The 20811-nt window shown below is 40.3% G+C and overlaps 1 protein-coding gene and 1 long non-coding RNA gene across 26 annotated transcripts in view; one reads left to right on the top strand and one right to left on the bottom strand.

Annotated features, from left to right (window-relative positions):
• LOC110073991 (uncharacterized) overlaps positions 1-7751 on the bottom strand; it is an 85786-nt gene extending 78035 nt beyond the window's left edge. Inside the window, exon 1 of the long non-coding RNA XR_013542206.1 lies at positions 7678-7751. This is a non-coding gene — a long non-coding RNA (uncharacterized LOC110073991). The remainder of the gene's footprint in view (positions 1-7677) is intronic.
• The window catches only part of MEF2C (myocyte enhancer factor 2C), a 229420-nt gene that overhangs the window by 19184 nt on the left and 189425 nt on the right, over positions 1-20811 (top strand). For 8 of the 25 annotated variants that reach the window (XM_020783760.3, XM_072992569.2, XM_072992567.2 and 5 more), the window contains exon 1: positions 7927-8066. The exons of 3 other annotated variants lie outside the window; for them this stretch is intronic. The gene's annotated coding sequence lies outside the window, so the exon portion shown is untranslated. Of the gene's footprint in view, positions 1-5373; positions 5492-5596; positions 6018-7194; positions 7801-7926; positions 8067-8807; positions 8830-8881; positions 12655-20811 lie in introns of those variants that run through there. 14 more of the 25 variants (XM_078386374.1, XM_072992559.2, XM_072992557.2 and 11 more) reach the window with 11 other exon arrangements.

The following is a 20811-nucleotide window of genomic DNA, read 5'->3' on the forward strand; positions in this document are numbered from 1 at the left end:
TGACCATGTATTTTTGCTGTATCAAGACCTTGGCTTATAACCTTCGGATATAACTATTTATAACTAATTATCTGTATATTGTGAGCCAAAATTAAGTGCCTGTAAAAGATTCAAGAGTAGTCCTCTGCTCCTTGAGAATGTAGAATGATTTTTTCCCCACAAAGATTGTGGTCTCACTGAGTACTAAATTATTTGTTTTGAAGGGGATACACAGATACTGGAATCCAAAACTAATCAACCAGTGATGGAGAAAGTGTGTCTCTGGGTATTTGATGTTTTAATTCTTTTTAAAATGAAGTCACAATAAACCAAGTCTTTGCTTCTCCTTGTGTGTAGTTTACTTCTTGGGTGGAAAACTTCTACAAATGGGTGAGTTGTAGAGGAGAAGACAGGTTTTCCTTCTCTGGCATGAGCTGACCTCTGTTTTCCTGTGTATCTAGTTTGTCTCCCTGGAGACAAGGAGAATGTGAAAGGAGAGAGTGCTGTATGAAGTTGAAGGAAGTAGTATCTTTTCCCAATGTAGTCCAAAGACACCTGGCAGCAAGTGGTCTTTGCTTCAGATGAACATACATCCATAGGAATGTGCACTTTTCTTTTCACAGGGGCCAGGAGGCAAGTGTGCCACAAAATCTAAAGGGCTCATTGACATTTTACTTCTGTGACTATCTCAGGTAGGAATGGGTGAATCTGTGCATTTCAGATTTGCCACATTCCCCAATTTTCTTACTGTTCACTTCAGTTTTCAAACAAACCAAGTGTACTAAAAAGAACCCTTTGTAAAAATATCTATGTGCATCTTATGGCATTTATTAAAAGCAAATGCATATTTTCAGTAATATAGAGTTTGGTATGCACCTTTTTTGTGTGCAGGCTTTTTTCAAACATTTTTCCTTAGTTTAAATCAATTTTATGCATACTTTACTGTAAAACAAGGATGGGAAACCTCAATCTGTGGGCCTGAATTTGGCACTCTCTGGGTGCAATGGATTTTGCCCCATTCTAAAAAGTTACACTTATCAGGCTTCGATGCTTCCAATAAGAGCTTTAAGCTAATATAGACTAATTTTTTGTTTGCACGCTTTTGCCCAGTTCATCCTACCATTGCAGCCACTGACCTGTGCACACACATATCACACACAGATCCGCAAATATATGTGGATTTGTTGTGTTGTAGAACTTTTCTGAGTTTGGCCTTCAGTCTGAACAACGTTTTTCACCTTTGGTCTAACGTGTAATTTATGTTCACATTCTCTCAATATACACATAATTATACTGATGTTTATTACAAACTGAAGTGCAATGTTCATAGAAGTATTGGCTGTAGCATACAAGTGCATTTTTCTTTATTTGGACACCTGGAATATCCAGATTTGCTGATAATGTAGAAGTTTGGGACCTGATGAATTTCTCTGTGACTAATTGGTTTTTGTTTTTTAAACTAAGGATTGATTTTTTAAAAAAAGAAAATCAGTGAATCCACAGGTATGCTCTTGGCATGCTGGCTGGAGGATTCAGCAGATTTCAAGAATGTTTCCAATCATTAGAGCAGGAGTCCACTGACCCTTACTGAAGATTTTTTGGGGGGGTTGCATGTCCAAGAGGAATAAAAGATACCAATTAAGTATGTGAATGTAAGGTGGGCTTTAGATAACACATATTGGCTAGATTTCCTGAGTTTCAGACTGAAATCCTTTTGCTCAGTGTAGCAAATTGCACTAGAGTAAGCCCATGGAAAAAGTAAGGATTTGATGAGTCAACCCCTCCATAGGTTTCATTAATTCAAATAGGCCATCTTTAATTACCACTTACTATGCTAAAGTGAGGCACAACTTGAATAGGCCCATTCGAATCAATGGAACATATGGAAGAGTTCTCACCAAACTCCCATTGATTCAATGGGATTACTGTAGTTTCAACTCTTCTGTGCTAAGCAACAGGATTTCAGCCATAATTACAATGTTAGGGTCACCTTTCATTTCTCAATTTTTATATGCAATATCTATTACAGAGTATTTTAAGACCTACATCTTAACAGGCAAAATGATAACAAGGTATTTGCAAAGTAGATGTACCATGAATAGGACCTTCAGTCTCACTGTAGAAGAATATATTTGGAGCTGTGACATTACATCACATAGTTTTACCTCTTCTGCCTAAACAATCTCAAAAGGAATTCCTTATGTTATTGCAATACAATATTAAGAGATGGAAGCCACCTAAGGCCTATTGATAGATAGAATGGACTACCAAAATAACTTGCATAAACCAGCAAAATGTAAGCAGTCCTAAGTCCCATTGGTTTCAACAGGAGAGATTTAAGAAATTGCTTAAATCTCCTACATAAAAATCAGTGGGAAAGTCTGTATGTGCATGTGCATCATTCAATGGCTACAGCTGTAAGCAATTACTTTCCAGAGTTTGGAAAAGTTAGTTTCTTTGGAGGACAGGTCCTACACTGACCCAAATGGGAATGGTTTGCTGGGGCTTGGAGGGGAGGGGTGTTTAGTCCAAAAAAGCAATTGCTCTGAATTCTGTTACTTTTGTATGTAAAACAGCTATCACGGATGATATATCATGTTGAGTATAGTACTTTCCAAATGAGACAGCTCCCCATGTCCCTCTGAGAGTCCTTATGTGATGGGGATGCATATATGTGAATGGTTCATGTCTTTGAAATGCTGGGCTCAGCTGGATACATGAAATGTACACTAGCTCCACCATCTTACAACTGCCAAATGTATTGAACCACAGTTCCCTAACTCTAACACAATCTTTTCCCATCCTGGATGAGGATGGTAGGATTTGTTGTATAAGACATTTGGACACTATCCTGTTGGTGGAGGCAACCCTAGACTTTGATTCTAAGAAGGGATGCAGTGAAGCTTGAAGTCTCATTTTAACTAGAGTTTCATCAGCAAGTTTCATTCATAGCAAGCTGTCTGCAATGTTCACAGAGTTAAAACATGCCCTTACTTTCCTCACCAATATCTTTTTCCAAAGTATATACAAAGAAGATTGGGGAACAGAAGGCCAGTGATGTGTGATATTTTGTAAGGCTGTAGAAATTACCATTGTAACCAAATCAGATATGACTCTGTGTGATGCTGCAGGTTGGATCTTGCAGGATTTCACTGCTGTTTCAAAATCCCAAGTGTAATGTGCAAATAAACCCTTAAAATATATAATTAAAGTAGAAAGACTCTTGTGCTCCTATTGGCCAGGTGTTGTGCCATTTCTAATGCCTGTGGAATCACTGGAATGGTAAGCTCTTTGAAGAAAAAATGCAGTATAGCAAATTAATAAAATGTCACTTTGCTCTTAATTAAATGATTTTGTGTGATTTTATTGGAGCAAAGATGCATGTTAAAAGTGAGTGCAGAAATTCTTGTCCTTAAGAGTCAGTGTATACCTTGAAGTTCTTTTTTCCCCAAGCCTAAGTATTAAAAAAGTTATTGTTAATCATCATCACTATCATCATCATAATCTCTGTCTTTCACCCCTGGAAGTACACAGGTTCTTCTCAGGGTGCTTTGTTTGGTTTTAAAACCATGTTTTGCTTCCAAACATATATGGAACTGACTAGGGCTCAGAGAACCCATACTGGCTGAGGATTTTTGGGAATTGTAGTTAAAAAAAACAAATAAACCCTTCTCCAAACACTGTACAAGACCATGTAGGTATTAGGAAGGGTTTGTTTGTTATACGTACATCTCCAATGAAAGGCTCACTTTCAAAAGTCCCTTCTTCCTATCTTCTGATCATCTAGGAGGCATATTCTGCCTCTTTCATATGCTACTGTCTGTAGAGCCATCTGTGTGCCAGGTGTTGTACAAAACATTGAAAGTGATACTGCCTGGTCTAGAGAGGATTTAGAGACTCTATAGATGCTTTGACAACACCGGAATCACATGATACACACTCCAGGTGTTTACAAAAGTTTGGTTGAGAACTTACCTAACCAAGACACTCCTTCAAAGAGGTATGCAATCTAATATAAGGAACCAACAGAAACCACAGATAACATTGGGTGCTTCACCCTTCCGATGATCTCCTAAGTGGGAAAGAATTATTTAGGGATGGCCTGTTATTCTGACTCGGAAGGAGGCTGGATCCTATCTTTTACTAATAACAAAGCTATTGGAAAATCCATTTGTGGCACCTATTCCTTGTTGTGCTTTTTATGTTGTGAGCCAAGCGGAAGGCGGGGAGAGGCATCTGTTGTTTTGCTGTTGTTACCCCCCCCTTCCACTGACAGAAGCAGAAAAGAACTGAGAGTGGCATCTCGTTGTGACTATTTCTGATGCACGCCAAAGAAACAAGAGCGCTTAAGATGTGGTTTAGTTGGCTGGATAGCTCAGTGGAACCAGAGTTTGGGAGTTCAGTCCCCCACTGTGCTTCCCATGAGAAGAGCCCGCCTGTGTGGTCATGGACAAGTGGCATATTCCCAGGGCACCCCCAGAAGTGAACGGCAAACTAACTCTGAGTATTCTCTACCTGGAAAACCCTGAAAAGGGTCACCATAAGCCAGAACTGACTTGTGGGCACACGATGATGATGATGATGATGATGATGATTAAGATGTGGTGTATCCATGTCTGTCACAATACACCATTTTCCCTGTTTCCACCTACCTTTCCCTTCTTAAACGAAAGATGTCTGTGGAATTCTAAAGCCCTCAAAGACTTACTTCAGCAGTAATATCTCACTTGACATAGTTTATATTTATTGTCATATTTTAAAATGTAGGTGACTGTAATGATCCATTAGAACAGGAACTCTCAACATAACAGTAGATTTATGTGGCCAGCAATAGAGTCAAATGAAATGCCTCATCATAGTGAGTAGCAAGCTTTGAAGTTCCGCTGAACTTTTCTGGAGTCTGTGCATTTAAAAAAGAAAGCAGGACTGAGGAAGAAAATAAATGTCCCTGTGCATTTTGCAAAGTATAGATTTGGGGCTTTTCATAAAGATCTCCTCCTCCTGCTTCACCGCACCCCATTTTTATTTATTTATTCGCTTTACAGGCAATTTGACAAGTTCTGGCAACTTCAAAGCATCTTCGCTATTTAGTGACATTTTAGTTGTTCTTTTGGCTCTTCGTGAAGCTATTAGTTTGCTGCTTAGTTGTTTTTCTTTTTTTGTGGGAGTAATCTAATTGCTAGTGGGAATGTTCGCGGAAAAATAATACTATTAGAAAGTGCATTCCTTATAATAGGTGACTTTTCTAAAAGTTGACCGCTTCTTTGGTGCTAAACATCTTTACTGCCTCCGTCCCCCTCCTCCGGTGCGAAACTCAAGATATGTTAAACAGAATAATGGAATTAAATAAGTGTTCAGCATTGCAGATAAGGAGCGTGAGGTCAGAAATATAGCTCTGTGGATGGTTTCTTTTCTCCTGCGGTCGCATCGGGGACCAACTCGGGCAGAGAGAGAGAGAGAGGCTCCTGTCAAGCTTTGCAGGACAATCCTAGAGAGCTCCGCTTGGGACTCGGTGGGTCGCGCTACCGAGGTATAGGAGTACCATCTGTGGCTGTAAAGGAAAAGGGCATCGAGGGGGGGAGGGGGAGCCCCACTGCCGTTGAGTTGTTCCCGCGCGATGCTGAGGTGGCGAGTTGGCACCGGAGAGAGTTTTGGCAGGCGAGCCCGAGTCTCCGTTTCGACGGGACCCCGGGAAGCGCGGGCTGCTGTGAAGGGCGCGGGCGGGCGCGCCGTCTCGCAAGGGCACGGCTGAGAGCCGGCAGGAAGAAGCCGACGGTTATTTTATCTAGCCGCCCCTTTCTCCGGACAGAGCTCGGGCGGGCGGGAGTGTGTTTCTCCGCCGTTCCCTCAAACTTTAGCATCACCGGAGCCCGCGTCGCCTGTTTCCTGTGCCGCTCGCTGGGGAGCCCGGGTGGGTCAGGCAAGTCTCTCTCTTCGTCCCCCCCCCCCCACGCCCGCCCGCGCTTGGAGCCTCACGAGTTTGGAGAGAAGTCGGGCCGACTTCCATCCAGAGCGAAGCCCCGAGAAGCCCAAGAAAGGTGCAAACCCGAGGAAGCCAGCGAGGGGGGTGAGGGGGAGGGAGAGCGAGAGGAAATGTCAGGGGCCGTGATAAAAATATACCCGCCTCATGCCTGGCATGGCATCCCGTCCCGGCCAAAGGCCTTGGTGGGGAGGGCGGGCGGCTGAGGGGGAGAGAAAGGTACCCGAACTGTCGGGAAAGTTGGCTTGGCCTGACAGCGAGAAGCGGGGCGAGCGCGGCGGCCTCGAGCGTCCAAGCCGGCAGCCTGTCTGTGCTCCTGCCTCCCGCGCGCTGCCCCCCCCCCCTCGCCTGCTCTTCGCCGTTCCCGGTTCTCCGCCGAAGCCCGTCCGAGCGCGAGGCGAGGCGACGCCGAGCCCCCTCGCCAACCGCGGCTTCCCCAAAGCCCCTCACGCGCGCCCCCCCACCCCCACCCCTCTGCCTGGGCTCCGGCAGAAGGAGCGATGCCCGCGCCCCGTCTCGCCCAGCCTCCGGTTCCCCCCCTCGAAGCCCATTTCGCGCGCGCGCGCACCCCCCTCCGCCCCCGCTGCTTGGCCAAATCGCCTCCCGAGTTTCGGATTCCCACCCCATCCCCGGGGTGGGGGGTGGGCGAGGCGTGGAAGTTTGAAGCCCCTGTCCCAGCACGCTTTCGGGGTTTAGGATGGCAGTTTTGAGCCAAGGCGCTTTTCAGTCCGGATGGGTCCACCGGCGATGTTGCGCCCCGTTCTCATTCCGCTTCCCTTCTCCACTTTGTTCCCCCACCCCCCCTTCTCCACGCGTCGATCATCATCTCCTCCGGGGTGGGAGGAGAGGGAGAGAGAGAGAGAGATGCGTTATGCGCTCTGCCTTATGGCCGCGATTGCTGCGGCGGCGAGCCATGGAATAAGGATACAGGATTGTTCCTGACGGGTTACTCCGGGGCAGATGTCACCCATTCCAACTCCCGGAGCCGACCCCGCCCTCGTGCTTCACCCCCACCCCCAACCCCCACCACTGCAAAAAACTAAAATTAGCAAAATGTCAGGCATAGCAAGATTGATTCAGCCAAGATGCAATTATCATTTAAAAAGTGCTTGATTGAGGTGCCTGATGTTGGGTGATTTATTCTGCATACCATATACATAATTAAAGTAGGGTAGTGGAGTAATTTATCAATCTCGTTCAGCCTAGATAGGGGCTGGGCGGAGAAAGCGGGGTGGCGGCGGCGATGGTGGGGTGGGGGTGGGGGTGGGGGTGGGAGAAGAGAGCGAGGTTTGGCGTCGCCTTTACAACAACGCTCCTCTCTCGTCCTGTCTTGTCTGATTGTCCGTCTCTTGTTTGTTTTATTAAAACGCTTCGGGGATGTGATCCCGCCCCCTTTTTTTGCAAGAGTGAAACTGATTATTTCTCCAGCTCGGCAAGAGAGAGTCATTCGTTTGGGATTGTGGGAGGGAAGGAGGGAGGGAGAGGAGAAGGAGAAAGAAAAGAAGAGGAGGAGGGGAGGACAAGAAGGAAGAGGGGAAGCTTCGCCTGGCGTGTAGTTTTGAATCCTCCTTTCCCTGCCTCTCTCTCTCTCTCTCTCCCCCTCTCTCCCACACACCCGCTTCCTCCGATCCGCGATGTTACAAAGCCAGTGAGCTGTTCTTTTCCCATTCGCCTCCTGTCACTTCCTTCCTGGACGCCCTCAGGACGAGTCCGCTTACTTTTAATCCGGCCAGCAGCACGGGCACTTTCGCCTCCTGCACGCTTAGATTACACCCACCACCACCACCACCACCAGCAGACAGCCAGCCAGCCTCTGGCTGCTCATTGGATTGATTTTCAAGGTTGTGTGTGTGTGTGTGCGCGCGCGCGCGCGAGCGAGAACGCGCGTGGTGTGGCTGTGTGTGCGGTTAAAGGAGGCTGCCTGGGGAACCAGGTGGTGAACATCTTACAAGGCTGGAAGAACTAAAGGCGTGTTTTTTTTCTCCTTCTCCTCGTCCTTCCTCCTCTTCCTCTCACTTCTCTTCAGAGTCTCTTTCCCTCTTGTTCGCCAGAAGAGCAGGGGGTGGGGAACCTCAAGGACTAGCTTGATCATCCAGAGGTTTGCAATGTAAGTACACGTGCAGTTTGAAATCTGTTAAGTCGAAGAGACTTGGCTTTCTCAGCCCTGGGATGCCTAAGGAAGTCCATCGAAGCACTGCAGTAGAGGTTTGGGTTGTGTGGCTAGATATCTATATATTTATTTTTTTAAAAAAAAGGTGGGCTGGAAATATATGTGTGGCATAAGCAACTCATGTCAAAACAGTGGCTTTAAACTAAGTTAACTTTGCACTCAAGCCCAAAAACAGTTAAAGTGCTGGAGGTTTGTTTTTCCCCTCCCTTGCACTCCCATCAGCTGCATGAGTGTTTAAAGTTTCATGAAGTTCGTTCACGTCACTGGTGTCTTTTGATATTGTGAAGTGTGCTCAGGTTTTGTTTGTCTTTTAACGTTTCGCCCAATGCTTATGACCTTGGAGCACTTGCCCCTGTGAGTTATCAAACAGTGCAGTGAAGAAATTAGCTGGCATGAGAGACTATGCCCTTTTAAACTCCGGTGTGTGCAGCACGTCACTGTTGTTCTAATTCTTCGGTTCTAGACGCAGCATCTCTCTTTCTTTTTCTCATGCTCGCTCGCTCGCTCTCCGCACATCTTTTTTATTTGCATGCTCCATTTTTGAGATGGAGGAATGAGGAATGTAGGAGTAGAAAGGAGTCATATTCTTCTTTTTCCGGTCTTCCAAACTTTTGCTCTTAAGTTGAGGGAAGCTGGATCATGTCTTCGGCAAGCATTCTAATTTTACTGTTTTATTAACATTTCACCAGCATTAAGTAAGGTATGAAAGAGAAAAGGGGGATGTGTAGGGGATATTGTTTTGTTACCTAAGTAGAATATGCTTAACATTTCTGCATAGGACCTCCTGACAGACATGGGATATCATGTGAAATAATGCCACATTTAAAATACTGTTTGTCCAAAGAGATGTGCAAACAATAGACCTTTGTGGCTCAGTGTTTGAGTCAAATCTTGTACAGTTTCATCTTTAAGTGGCCCATATACCTCATTTATAATAAAATATGTAAGGCACATACATCATACCTGCTACTGTTTAAGATAATTAAGCAGCAGAAAGGCAGTCTGCCAGTATTTCAGTGGTGGTCTACAGATTTCTGGCTTACAGCGAAATACCTTTCAGTAGCATATATAAAATGAAACATAAAAGCCATTGTCTTAAAACTATATCATTTCCTTACATTTCTTTTAATAGAGGATATAAAAATGTCCAGCTGGCCAATTACATTAGACAAATCTGTGAAGCCTATTTTTCTTCAGTAGCACTTAGCAGGGGCACTATGGTAGCAGAGCATAGATCTTTGTACATAGTATAATAACGCTAAACCCCAAGGTTTAGTAGAAGCAAGGTACAGGAATATAATTACTAGTGAACCAATACCTCTGTTTTACAGAGTAATTTCAGGTTCACCTAAGCTATTGAGAAGCTCTATTCAGTTCTAAATTAAGGTTGTGAGGTACTTTTATCATAATACCAAAGTTAACATGTTTTTTCATATTGTAGGAAGTTACAGCTAATAGAATGCACATATATTCTAAGAAAATATAAACAAGTACCTATTTTTGGGTGGCCGCTGCATCCTTTCTTACTGTTGTGTGACATTATGCATTGCCACTTATATGTCAGTACAACTATTTCATTGTCCAAAGCCTTCAGGATTTTAAAAGTTCTGACTTTCAGAATAGGAGTGTTTTATTTCATTTTTCATGTGGAATAACTTATTGTCTGTTTATGCTACTAGTTTCTCACTTATGTGGTTTGATGTTGCAAACCTTTATATGAGTTAGATCTAGCTGATTTGCTTGGGTGACTGTGGAGAATTCATGTGAATGAATGAGTGAAGATAGGTGAAAACAAGCTCCTAAATACCAGAAGCAAATACTGTACTTTATTGGCTCTTTCCAAATATAAAAATAAATATATTATAAATTGCAAATCATTGTAATATATGCCCTCAGCTTTTCTCAGAGGTATGTTAAATTGCAAAAGTTGCACACAAGTAACAGGTGACATTTCAGAAATAGGTACCTGACTTGCTTTAGAAATATAATATGAAAATGCATCATTTAAGTTACATGTCTGAGGGTTGTGCACTCTGAAGTATTTCATATAAGTAAAAATGAAGCTGTAAGAATTTGACCTTGAAGATGTTACTTGCTTTTGGTTATAAATAAAAATCGCATTTCCTTGCTGATACATATTTTTTTAATATGTGGTAGACAGTTGACATGACATAATGCAACCATATACACAAATATCTGCTGTTGTATATGTGAAACATACAAAAGGTTTAAGTAGAAAACGATGGCCTCTGGTTTAATAGTATAATTTAACAGTTGAGGTGGGAGCAAAAATACTTTTTCATCCCATTGCAGCAGCTGAACTTCAAATGTCTGTGTTGCAAATAAGCCTAGTGTCTTCATGTTCCTTTTATCACAAAGAGTAAAAGAAGTAACATCATAATCCAAAACATGATCTTGGTAATCAGTTCCATTAGAAGCAATGGGACTTGAAACCAGGTGATTACATTTGCCAGTGCACTATCAGACTTTAAATAATTTGTTCAAAGTTTTGACGCCTTTAAAATGACACAGTTCTAGTAAGTTCCCTTTTACGTGTTTGACAAACTAGTCTATATACTTTGCTATCCACCTATCCTCTTCAAAGTATCCTTTTAAAAAACTCTTTTAGAATTTTTAGCAAGTCATGATCTTATATTAGGTGCCAGAAAGAATGGTCACTTTCATAACTGACAGAGTTTAACCTGTTGGACATGCACCAACTCTTAGCTATGTAGTTTAACCAAAATTAGAATAACATAGATTTGAGTGGTTTTAAACTCTCTGGTTGTTACTATATGAAAATCACAGAGATGTTTTATTCCTAGAAACAAAAATGGATTATTCAGCATTTGTGGACATCATGGTCCATTTGTATGTTCAGATTTCCTTTCACCCACCTAGATCCCAGAGTTCAATATAAATCAGTATTTTAGTGCAGCTGGCAATTCAGATGGATAACAGTGAATGGTGTATATCCCTGTAAAATACCCGCAGAAAAAATTGTTAACTCTGAACTGTGCAAGTTCTGGCTTCAGATGGCTTTTAAATCTATTTGCATTGTGTAAGGTTGCAGTATTTATACAGTATTTGTAAAGTACAGCCTGCATCGTTTAGTCCTAGTTGACGTGTCACACATTGCAGAAGGTGTTAAGAGAAATATGTAGATATTCTAGCACTTTTTGTTGTTTTTTTGAATATAGTAATTTGTTAGTAGCTCTGAACAGATTTAAGTTAATCTTCTGAGAGCTGGCGGTCAATATGTTACATGTGGACAGGTGATTAAATCCTAGTGTCTTCAGTCTTGTACCTTAATCTCGACTGTCGCACTGACTGCAGTGCAGTAGAGCTTGGCTGTTCGCTGGGATCTGTCATCTTTAGGAAATCAGAGCAGCTTATAGAGACAATTCACAAAACCAACAGTGACAACAAAGTCTTACATGCCTTACAAAAGGAGGATTAGGCAGTTCAGATGTCAACTTGATTGGACAGAGATAAAAGCTGATTGCTGCAACATGGCCAGGCACACTTCATTTTCAATTGGTTATTTATTACATAAGGGCTACTATTGCTTGATTGCTTAGTCATTGTAAGAGTAGGGGTAACTCAGATTTTTAAAATTAAGCTTTTGTGTGTGTGTGTGTGTGAAAACACTGAAAAATTACATCTTAATGTGACAATGCTTTAAGAACTGAGTGGCTGTACAATTATCTATCAAACCTTGAAGCTGTATGTATATGAAGCTGTCACTTGATGTTTTCTGCACATACTATTAGATGGTTTGGAAGTTCTCAGAACTAGCAATGGTTTCTTTCTGAATATACAACAAATCGCATCATAAAGGGCAAAGCAAGTCCTCAAACCGCTTTACTTCAGAGATTTTTCAGTTGAAATTCTTGGGATTGTGATTAAGTAAATTATTCCTGATTTGAAGCAGTTCACCTCACTTTTTAATTTATCAAAATGTGTGATGCCCTTAACCTGTCTTATTAACAAGAATCCTCAACACTCTTTTTGAATGGAATTCAGTTATGGTTAATATTTAAATTCAACAGAAAGTATACTGGCATTTTTGTACTAAAATTTGGAAGCATAGAGCTCTCTTACTAATTGGTTATGTAATATTCTCTTGCCTTTCTGTTAGAACAAAAAAAAATTAAAGCCCAAATGAACTGATGCCTCTTGGTTTTCTTGCATTGCACGGCACTAATGAGTCAGCCATAAATGTAAACATTGCATTACATTATCTCTGGTAGAGATTATCTCTAAAATTAATATTGACATAATCAATTTCCTTTATTGTATTGTATATATTTTTAAAGATCAGGCAGAATACTATTCAAAATGTGTAAAAGTCATTGGGCTCATGGGAAATTTTGTTTCCTACAGATTTTTATCTCTTCCTCCCTCACCTTCGTTCATTCTCCATGACCTTATTTGCAAGATTCACAGCTTGGTTAAGGTGCAGAAGTTGTTTATAAGCTGATTGGAGCTTATAGATTGTGATCCTAAGCACATTTACTTGGAAGTAAGTTCCACTGAAACCATTGGGGCTTAAAATAAATGCTTATAAAGTTGAGATGCTAGTCACTCTGTAGAGAAGGGGCTCAATGAAGCCTACCTTCCTAAGTATATTTATTTGGAAATAAGCTCCCCTAAATGTAGTTGGATCTGTTTTTAAATGGTGTATTAGGACTGGGGTTCCAGTCAACATAAATCAAAGTATTCATGGTTTGACTTGATTGGAGGGTGTTAAGTATTGTAAACCAATACTAGTAAGATTACCTCCTTTGAAACTGAGAAAACAACAAAATAAAAGCAGTGCTAAAGGAACATTTAAAGTATTATAAGCATTTTAATAGCATGTAAAACAAACATTTAAATGGCAAAGAACTATCAAAAGGTATGTCATATTTGATTAAATGTTATTAGTTGACCAAATATTATATTATTAAATATATTATATTAATGTATATTATTATATTGTTAAATATACATATTTAATAGACCTGCTGAAAATGTAATTAAATTATATTTAATGTAAAGCACTATAAAGAAGAGTTTTGAAAGCTGGCGTAATTCTTGGAATCATGTATACGAGACATTAAAATACATATTCCTGCAATATGGATCTCTCTGTATTTGTGGATTATATTTTGAAAATATGAAAGTTTACAGAATTCAGTCTGCAAATTTCTGAGGTAATCATTCTTCTCAAAAGGCAATCAGCCACCGAGCAAAATTCAGCCGTATTTTATATGGCTCCCCATGGGTTCCTCAGTGTATAACTTTAGGAAGGGAGTTTCCTCCAGGAGTGGGGCGGTGTACTAGGAAGAAAAAAACCCACTTAGAAACATTTAGGAACCTGTCCTTGTGATTATACGAAAATGTTGTGAGATGAACGTTCATGAGACTCCAGTTGTGCTGCTGTGGGTATGTCATTTTGATAATATATGAATAAGGGCTTGTTTTTCACAAACAACCACTTTGTGTGAAAATATGGGTTGAGGTAGATACAAACTTCATCAGGATGGCCTGGGAATGACATGAGAAATATAGTTGAGAGTGGATTTTTTTCTCATGCTTTTCATGTCACAAAAGTGGTTTACAGCATCAGTTCTGAATATAGAAGTTAAGAAAACTAGTGTTCTCGTTCTGTCTACAATGTGGATGAAAAGAGTCTGCCAGAAGCTTATAGTTTTTCTACAATTCATAACCATGTTGTGTGCATTAGTGTTATATGCTTGGTTTCATACATTCAACAAAGAAGAAAATACCTTGCTGTTTCTAAATTTGTGATGACTTGATGAAATTTGCTTTTGGATCAAGAGCAGCAATGGTCTTGAACGTAGAACACTGCTAGACCCTTAACTCTGAACATACTTGGCATATGGTTTGCATTAGAATGCGAACAATTCTTAAATATGGTGTTTGTTTATGCCATTTGGAATGGGACCATACTTCACTTGTAATCTTATAGAACCTCACTTCCAAGTTAAACAGTTTTAACAGTGATAGAAATGCTTGTACTGCTACTTATCAGTTGATCAGATGCCACAAGTCTCTTTGGCTACAATCCTGAAGGTAGGCTGTTTAAATGCTGTTAAAGACAGTGGTATTTAAGCAGCCTGACAATGGACAGGATTGCAGTTTTTGTTCACCGCACCATCCTGCAACATTCAACTAATGTTTAAGACTGCAGGACAGATAGAAAAGGGGGTGTTCCCACTCTTGTGCGTTGAGCAAAATGCTGTCACCTATCTGTATCAAAGAAACATTCCATCAATTACACGAACGAGAGAAACATAATCTGATCAACCCTTTTAATTTCACTGGTCCGTCCAATAGGAAACAACATATGATGTACTCCATTCAAGCACTCCACATTTAGGCTTCAATTTCCAAATAGTTGGTTAAGTATGTACATGCTGGAAAAAAATACATAAAAGGGTTTCACCCTTCAGACAGGAAAACAAACAAACATAATGGGTTGAATACATTCCCATGACCTACATATACTTTCCTGAAAATGGAAAGTAAGGAACTTTCAAAGTTGTTCACCTTATATTAAAAGAGAACATAGCTTTTATTGGGCAGTCCAGGTCAGCATGTATGCTTTGAGGTTTCTGTAAATTCTGTGGGTAGATGGAAGACTTTGTTGTCAAACAGTCATTTTCATTCTAGATTAACTGCTAGTAGCTTTGTAACTGAGACAAAATATGATGGAGGGACTGGGGTTGTTTTTAGATATTTTTGCGTTCTCCTGCACTGCTGTGCTGTAAAGGATTGGCAAGGTTTAGTCTGGAGTGGAATAAATGAGCAGTAGGGTTGTGGGTAGAATTCAGTCCACCACAATTCCAGGTAGATGGTTATACCATGCTGAGCTTTTTAAAAATCTGTAAGCCATCCCTCATCTCCAAAGCTACTATGCTCATCTAAAATCAACTAGCTAGTATTTTACTGAATGAGTGCATCTCAGCAGGTTAAACATGATTTTCTGAACCAGTGTTGCTGTCGTTCTGTATCGCTGTCAGAGAGTGATTGCAAGAATGGAAGTTAAGATACGGAAGTGGAAAGCTATACAGAGAGATAACATAGAATACTGTTCTAGGCCACACAGTGGACACTTCTCAATCCTCGGGTTATGAGTGAGGCATAGGCAGGTGTAGGAGTGAGCCAGGAATTAGGGTGGAAAAACCAAGTTGAGAAACCAAGCTGAGAGAATACAGAAATGCACCACAGCCAGGAAGAGTTTGTTGTTCGGCAAGGTTCCAGGTAAAATAAGAAACATGTATTGCCTTTCCTGCCCAGGAGAAACAGTTACCAAGTAGAAGACACCCAAGAAGACTTTTGTGCCAGAAAGATAGTTCCAGTGCTTGGAGAGGTTACTCATTTGGACTACAGTGTCAGGAATCCCCAAGCCAGGATTGTGGGAATTGTAGGCCCATAAAGTAACATTTTTGGATATTCCAAGCCTCCCCACGTGGGTTAGCTGCACACACAGAAACAAAAGTTCCCAGTATTAGCCTCAAATGCTGGTGACAAGCAGCTGCAGTACTGCTGTTCTGAAAGGGAACACTTCCTTTAAAAGAAAAAAAAGTTCTTAGCTGATCTGGTGATCTGGGACATGCCGGGACATAGAACAGAGAGATGGGATAAATTTCTTTAAAAGGGCAGGGGGGGGGCGGGAATGCAGGGAAAAAGTTATTTCTAGTTTGTTGATACTCTGTTTTAAATTCCATGCTCCTGTAATGGTTTTACTTGTTTAAAAAGCCTTGAAAATGGTTCTGAAAAAGATTATTTCCCAGAGAGTAGTTGATCATAAATTTCAATACGAGCAACCACCATGAAGCTGTTCGAAAATGGAGACAGGTTAGGAAGATGGCAAAATGAAGAAATGGGTATGAAAGATTGCTCTAGAGGAGGGTAGAGAGAAGGTAATATGTTAATCCGTTTAGTTGACTTCATGATTTGCATTATTTACATTGGTGGCAGGGAATGTGGAGTTCATGTGTTGCTGTGGGAAATCTATAATCTAGCTTTAATATTTTAAAGACAGAGATATGTTCTCAATTAAATATTACTGTATCTGTAGTTGATTTAAGAAACACAGCAGGATGCATGTCATTTGTGGTATGCGACCAATGCCTGGATTAAATGGCAGTGTTTGCTTTTAAGTTCAAATCTATGTGTTAAAGTGAATAGAAGGGGAAGATTTTATGCAAAGAACTGAGAGGACTAATTGTTGAGAGAGAACATCTATAAACTTTGTATATCAGAGAGTATATAGGAAACATGGCCTTTTTAGCAATATGATGTACTACTGTGAATGATCTGTGCATTTTATTTCTCTGAAAAGATTTAATAGTGTGTAGAGAAAGATGGCATAGCAATATTGATGAAAAGTAGTGTTTTCTGGATAGTGAAATGGGCAAGTTGTTCTTGCACAATTAGATGGGGTTTCAAGATGGGTGGGGGAGAAAAAAATCAAGGGGGGGGAGTCCCAGCAGGAAGTTAATCAAACTGCCTCACTTGGGAAAATTTGGTGGTTCTCCTATCATGACTTGGTTTTATTTTCTCATCATGAAATCCATGTTGTTATTCTGTGCAATCAAGTTGCTTCCAACTTACATTGACCCTTTGAAGTCACAAGCTACAAAAGCTCCTTGTATTAATACCCCTCCTCAGGTCCTGCAAACTAAGGGTCATGTTTTTCCTTTTTTTGAATCATTCCATCTCATGTTCAGTCTTCCTCTTGACTTCCTACTGCCTTCTTCTTTTCCTAGCATAATTGCCTTTCCAATGAGTCTTGCCTTTTCATGATATGTCCGAAGTACAGTAGCCTTATTTTAGTCATTTTCTCTAAAAGACTGCATACGTTTTAGGAGGCCAAGTGTACATGGCCGTTCTAATGTTTTGGACTGCTGGAGAGACAATTGTTTTGTTTGTGGTGGTGACGGAGTTCCAAAGCTAAATAGTGGATTTAAGGCTGAAACCCTAAGTAGATTTAATGTAAAGGAAATCCTGTTGAACTCAGCAGGGGTTATACCTATTGGAACATGTTTTGGATATGTCTGTTTTCATTCACTTCTGTGAGTATATCCCAAAGGACTAAATGATCAACGCAAGAAAATCAGCGATGAATTCTTAAAATATATATTTCATTTCTTTGATTGTATTGTTTCTACTATTTCTTGTGCATGCTGGAGGAATGATATTCTATCATTAGAGGAATACATATGCTATCCTTGCAGTGCAAAAGTAGTTTAAGTAACATCTAACATAATTTTTATAACAATTATCAATAATTAATAATGGTATTCTTACATTTTTCAACGAGTGAAATTATTTTTTATCATTTGTGTTTACCCAACATACTGCAATATGTCCAGTTATGTCCTTTAAATATAAAACGTTAGAATAATTAAAATAACTGACTATTTGGAATCATTTAATACGTCCTGGAAAAAGTATTTCTTGTTTCTTTTATTGTGAGTCCCAATATTTTTTTTAAGATATGGAAGGTTGAGAGTATCTGTTGTGGAGACCTTCAGATGGCTGTTTATAAAGATATGTCACTTTAAAATGTGCTATCCTTTTTGTCCTGGAGACTTCTATGGCCAAAGTTGTAAAGTGGTGGGTTGGGCTTGTTTGCCGAGTGAGAGGGAGAAAAGTCGCCTAGAGTGGTCGCAATGACTAGATAGGTGGGGTATAAATGGAATAAATAAATAAAATAAATAAGTCAAAGTGAACCTGGTGGAGTGATTTCTTTTCTGTTGACTATTTATTACTTAAGACAAGTAGCACCAACAGTTATAATGAAATATCTAAAGGTACAGAGGATGTAAACTCTCTTTTTGAATGTAGTTCAAAAAACATTTTGCTGGAAAGTGCTTTGAATCACTTTTTCATCAGAACATTTATGCCCAGATAGCAGGGGGTGGGGAGGAATGACTGAGTGAAGATCTGATCTAACTTCATAAAGGCTCTGCTGTGCATTCTTTTCATGATGCAAAAGGCAGTGAATATTCACATTTTAAAAATATGTTAGAAAAGGAATTTTCTGCCCTGCCCCGCTGTACAACCATGGCACTTACCCTAAAATACACCTATGTATAAATTTACATCCCAGTAATATGACTGTTAATGTTAATGGGATGCTGTAACTTGATAGCTCATTAGATACCAAAGGGAATGCAATAGTGTTTCATTAAAATGCTTAAGAGTAAACATTTTGTTTTAAAAGAGTTTTGTAACCTCAGTTAATCAGTTAATGAATACTGTTATTAAAATTAAAAGCCTGGCAGTGTCAGCAGTAGAATATAATTTAATCTTGTATTTTAAAGGAAATGTATTAATTAAATGGAAAACCCAACATTTTAAATGAAGCAACTGAATATGCAACAGCATTCTTAATGAACATATACCTGAAGCTGAATCTTTTGGGTTATCTGCCTAGATAGATCAAATTTAAATTGTCTGACAATTTGAAAAATGGAGAGATTACATTTGTGTTATTTCTTAAGAAGAGGGATCTGAAGTATTTTAAAGCAATTTAGTATTCAGATAATGCATTTTGATTTGCCTCAGTTTGCATCTTCCATCAGCTGACAGTGCAGACCCATATGCTTTTTCGATTTCAGATTCCATGTAGTCTTTGTATTTTGGTTTCTTCCATAACACTCTACAGTGGCTTCATAAAGGACATTCTGTTTCCTTTGGAGGGGTGCTTTTTAAAGTTAGCCTTCAGTATTTAAAAACAAAATTGTTTCCTAACTACGTATGTGTTCGAATATTGTATACTGTATTGTGCGTCCTGCACATATATTGGTCTATTTTCAGCAATAAATTGTTGTGTTGGACCATTATTAACACAAGGGTTAGTTTCTCAGGAGCTTTTTTTTTGTCTTTGCAGTCATCTTTTGTGGAGTGTGTTATTGTGTCAAAGAAACTATAGAAAAATATAATGGATGAAATAATATATCAGGGGTAAGAAATGTTGGGCTTTTTTGGAGTACAAGTTCTAGAATCCCAGTCAGTAAGGCAATTGGCTATGGCAGCTGTGAGATTCTGGATATAGAAGTCTGGGGACCTGGTCACATGAGGGAAATGTTCTCTAGTTATCCCCAATTATTTGCTGCTTTTTTCCCCCTGGCTACACAATGCACAACTAAGATCAAAACATTTTCCTAGCCAGTGGTGTAACTGCAGAACATTTCCTCATTGCCAAGAGGTTTGTGTTATTTTGTACCTTTGTTCTACCAGTGCATTTCTTACCAGGATTGTCCGTATGCACAACCTGCTCTGCTTTTCAGAATTGAAGCCAAGAAGATGGCCATCATTACTGCGGTGCACGCATCATTATTTTTTCATTATTTTTCATGCCCGATATATCAATATGTTGGTAAAAGTATGTCACTGGGAGGCTGCCACTGTCACATTACTGGCGAGCAATTTTAACAAAAATTCTATGGGAAGGTACATTGAACTGTTGGTATGCCAATGTCATGGGGGGCAGGTATCCAGTACTGCCATGTGGATATCCCAAGTCCATTATGTGCAATGCATTTCTGCAGTGCAACAGAGGACACTTTCATAAACAGAAGTCCCTTCCCGATCAATCTTCCCTCTAATTTCTGCTGCCCTGCCCTCCCCTCCCCTCATGGGGTTAAGTTGTGAGTGGAACTGGAGAGACTGGAAACTATCGCAGTGGATGCATAGGGAAGGAGGAAAGCTGCACAGAGCAGGTCATGCACAATCACACGGTCGCACACCTTAGAGGAAACCTTGTTCCTGATATATCAATAGTGTAGCTGGCCATAACAATTCAAATAGGAGGAAATAAATCAGTACCACTAAATGTTTTGGGGGTGTTCGTCCCACGATATAAACCACATGACCACAATTCAATGCAGCTGAGGTAAGGAAAGTATCGGAAGAACTGGAAAACATTTCCCTTGTGTGACCAGGGCCTGAAAAACAAATGATTGACACCTCTAGGTGAGATGAGTGGGGAATGGCAAGAATGGGATAGCTAACTGGTTAAAATGTGTAAGGATGAGTGCCAGTGCAACATCAGGTATAGCGAATAGTGTCAGAAGTGCTGTATTGCCATACTGACATGTGAGTGGGAGCATCATTTTCCTGTCTTAATCACAATGTGACTGAAAAGAGAGATTGGAAGCTTTCTCTTTTCATATACAGTACAGGTATCCACTGCCTATGTCCAAACCAGACTAAACTGTGCTTAGTCTTAACAATGGTTTGTGAAATTTTATTTGCAGAAATACTACTGGACATTTCAGTGTTTGTTGTCATGGGCCCTCTGAAGTCACTAATGCAGTTTATAGCATACCTGAGATTATACTTACAAAATGACGGAGCCATCTGCAGGATGAGGAAGCAATGCCTTGTTAGTTATTACTATATTCTCAGCATCATCTTGTCCCCTATCCAATTTACAGCACAATCCTTTATTCACTCAACTTTCAATTAGCCCCCATTGAACTCAGTGGATTTGGTTATGAGCAGTCGTATATAGATAGCCGTGATCACAGCTGTGGAAGAAGGAGGATGTGTTTTAGGATATGTCAGACTGTGTGATGAGGGTAGCCTGAAGTTGGTGACAAAGTAGATATGGATGATGATTTACATTGATTAGGTTGGTGAAAGAGCCAAAGAATCT

Source organism: Pogona vitticeps, chromosome 2, assembly GCF_051106095.1.
Source record: "Pogona vitticeps strain Pit_001003342236 chromosome 2, PviZW2.1, whole genome shotgun sequence".
In the NCBI taxonomy this organism is placed as follows: domain Eukaryota; kingdom Metazoa; phylum Chordata; class Lepidosauria; order Squamata; family Agamidae; genus Pogona; species Pogona vitticeps.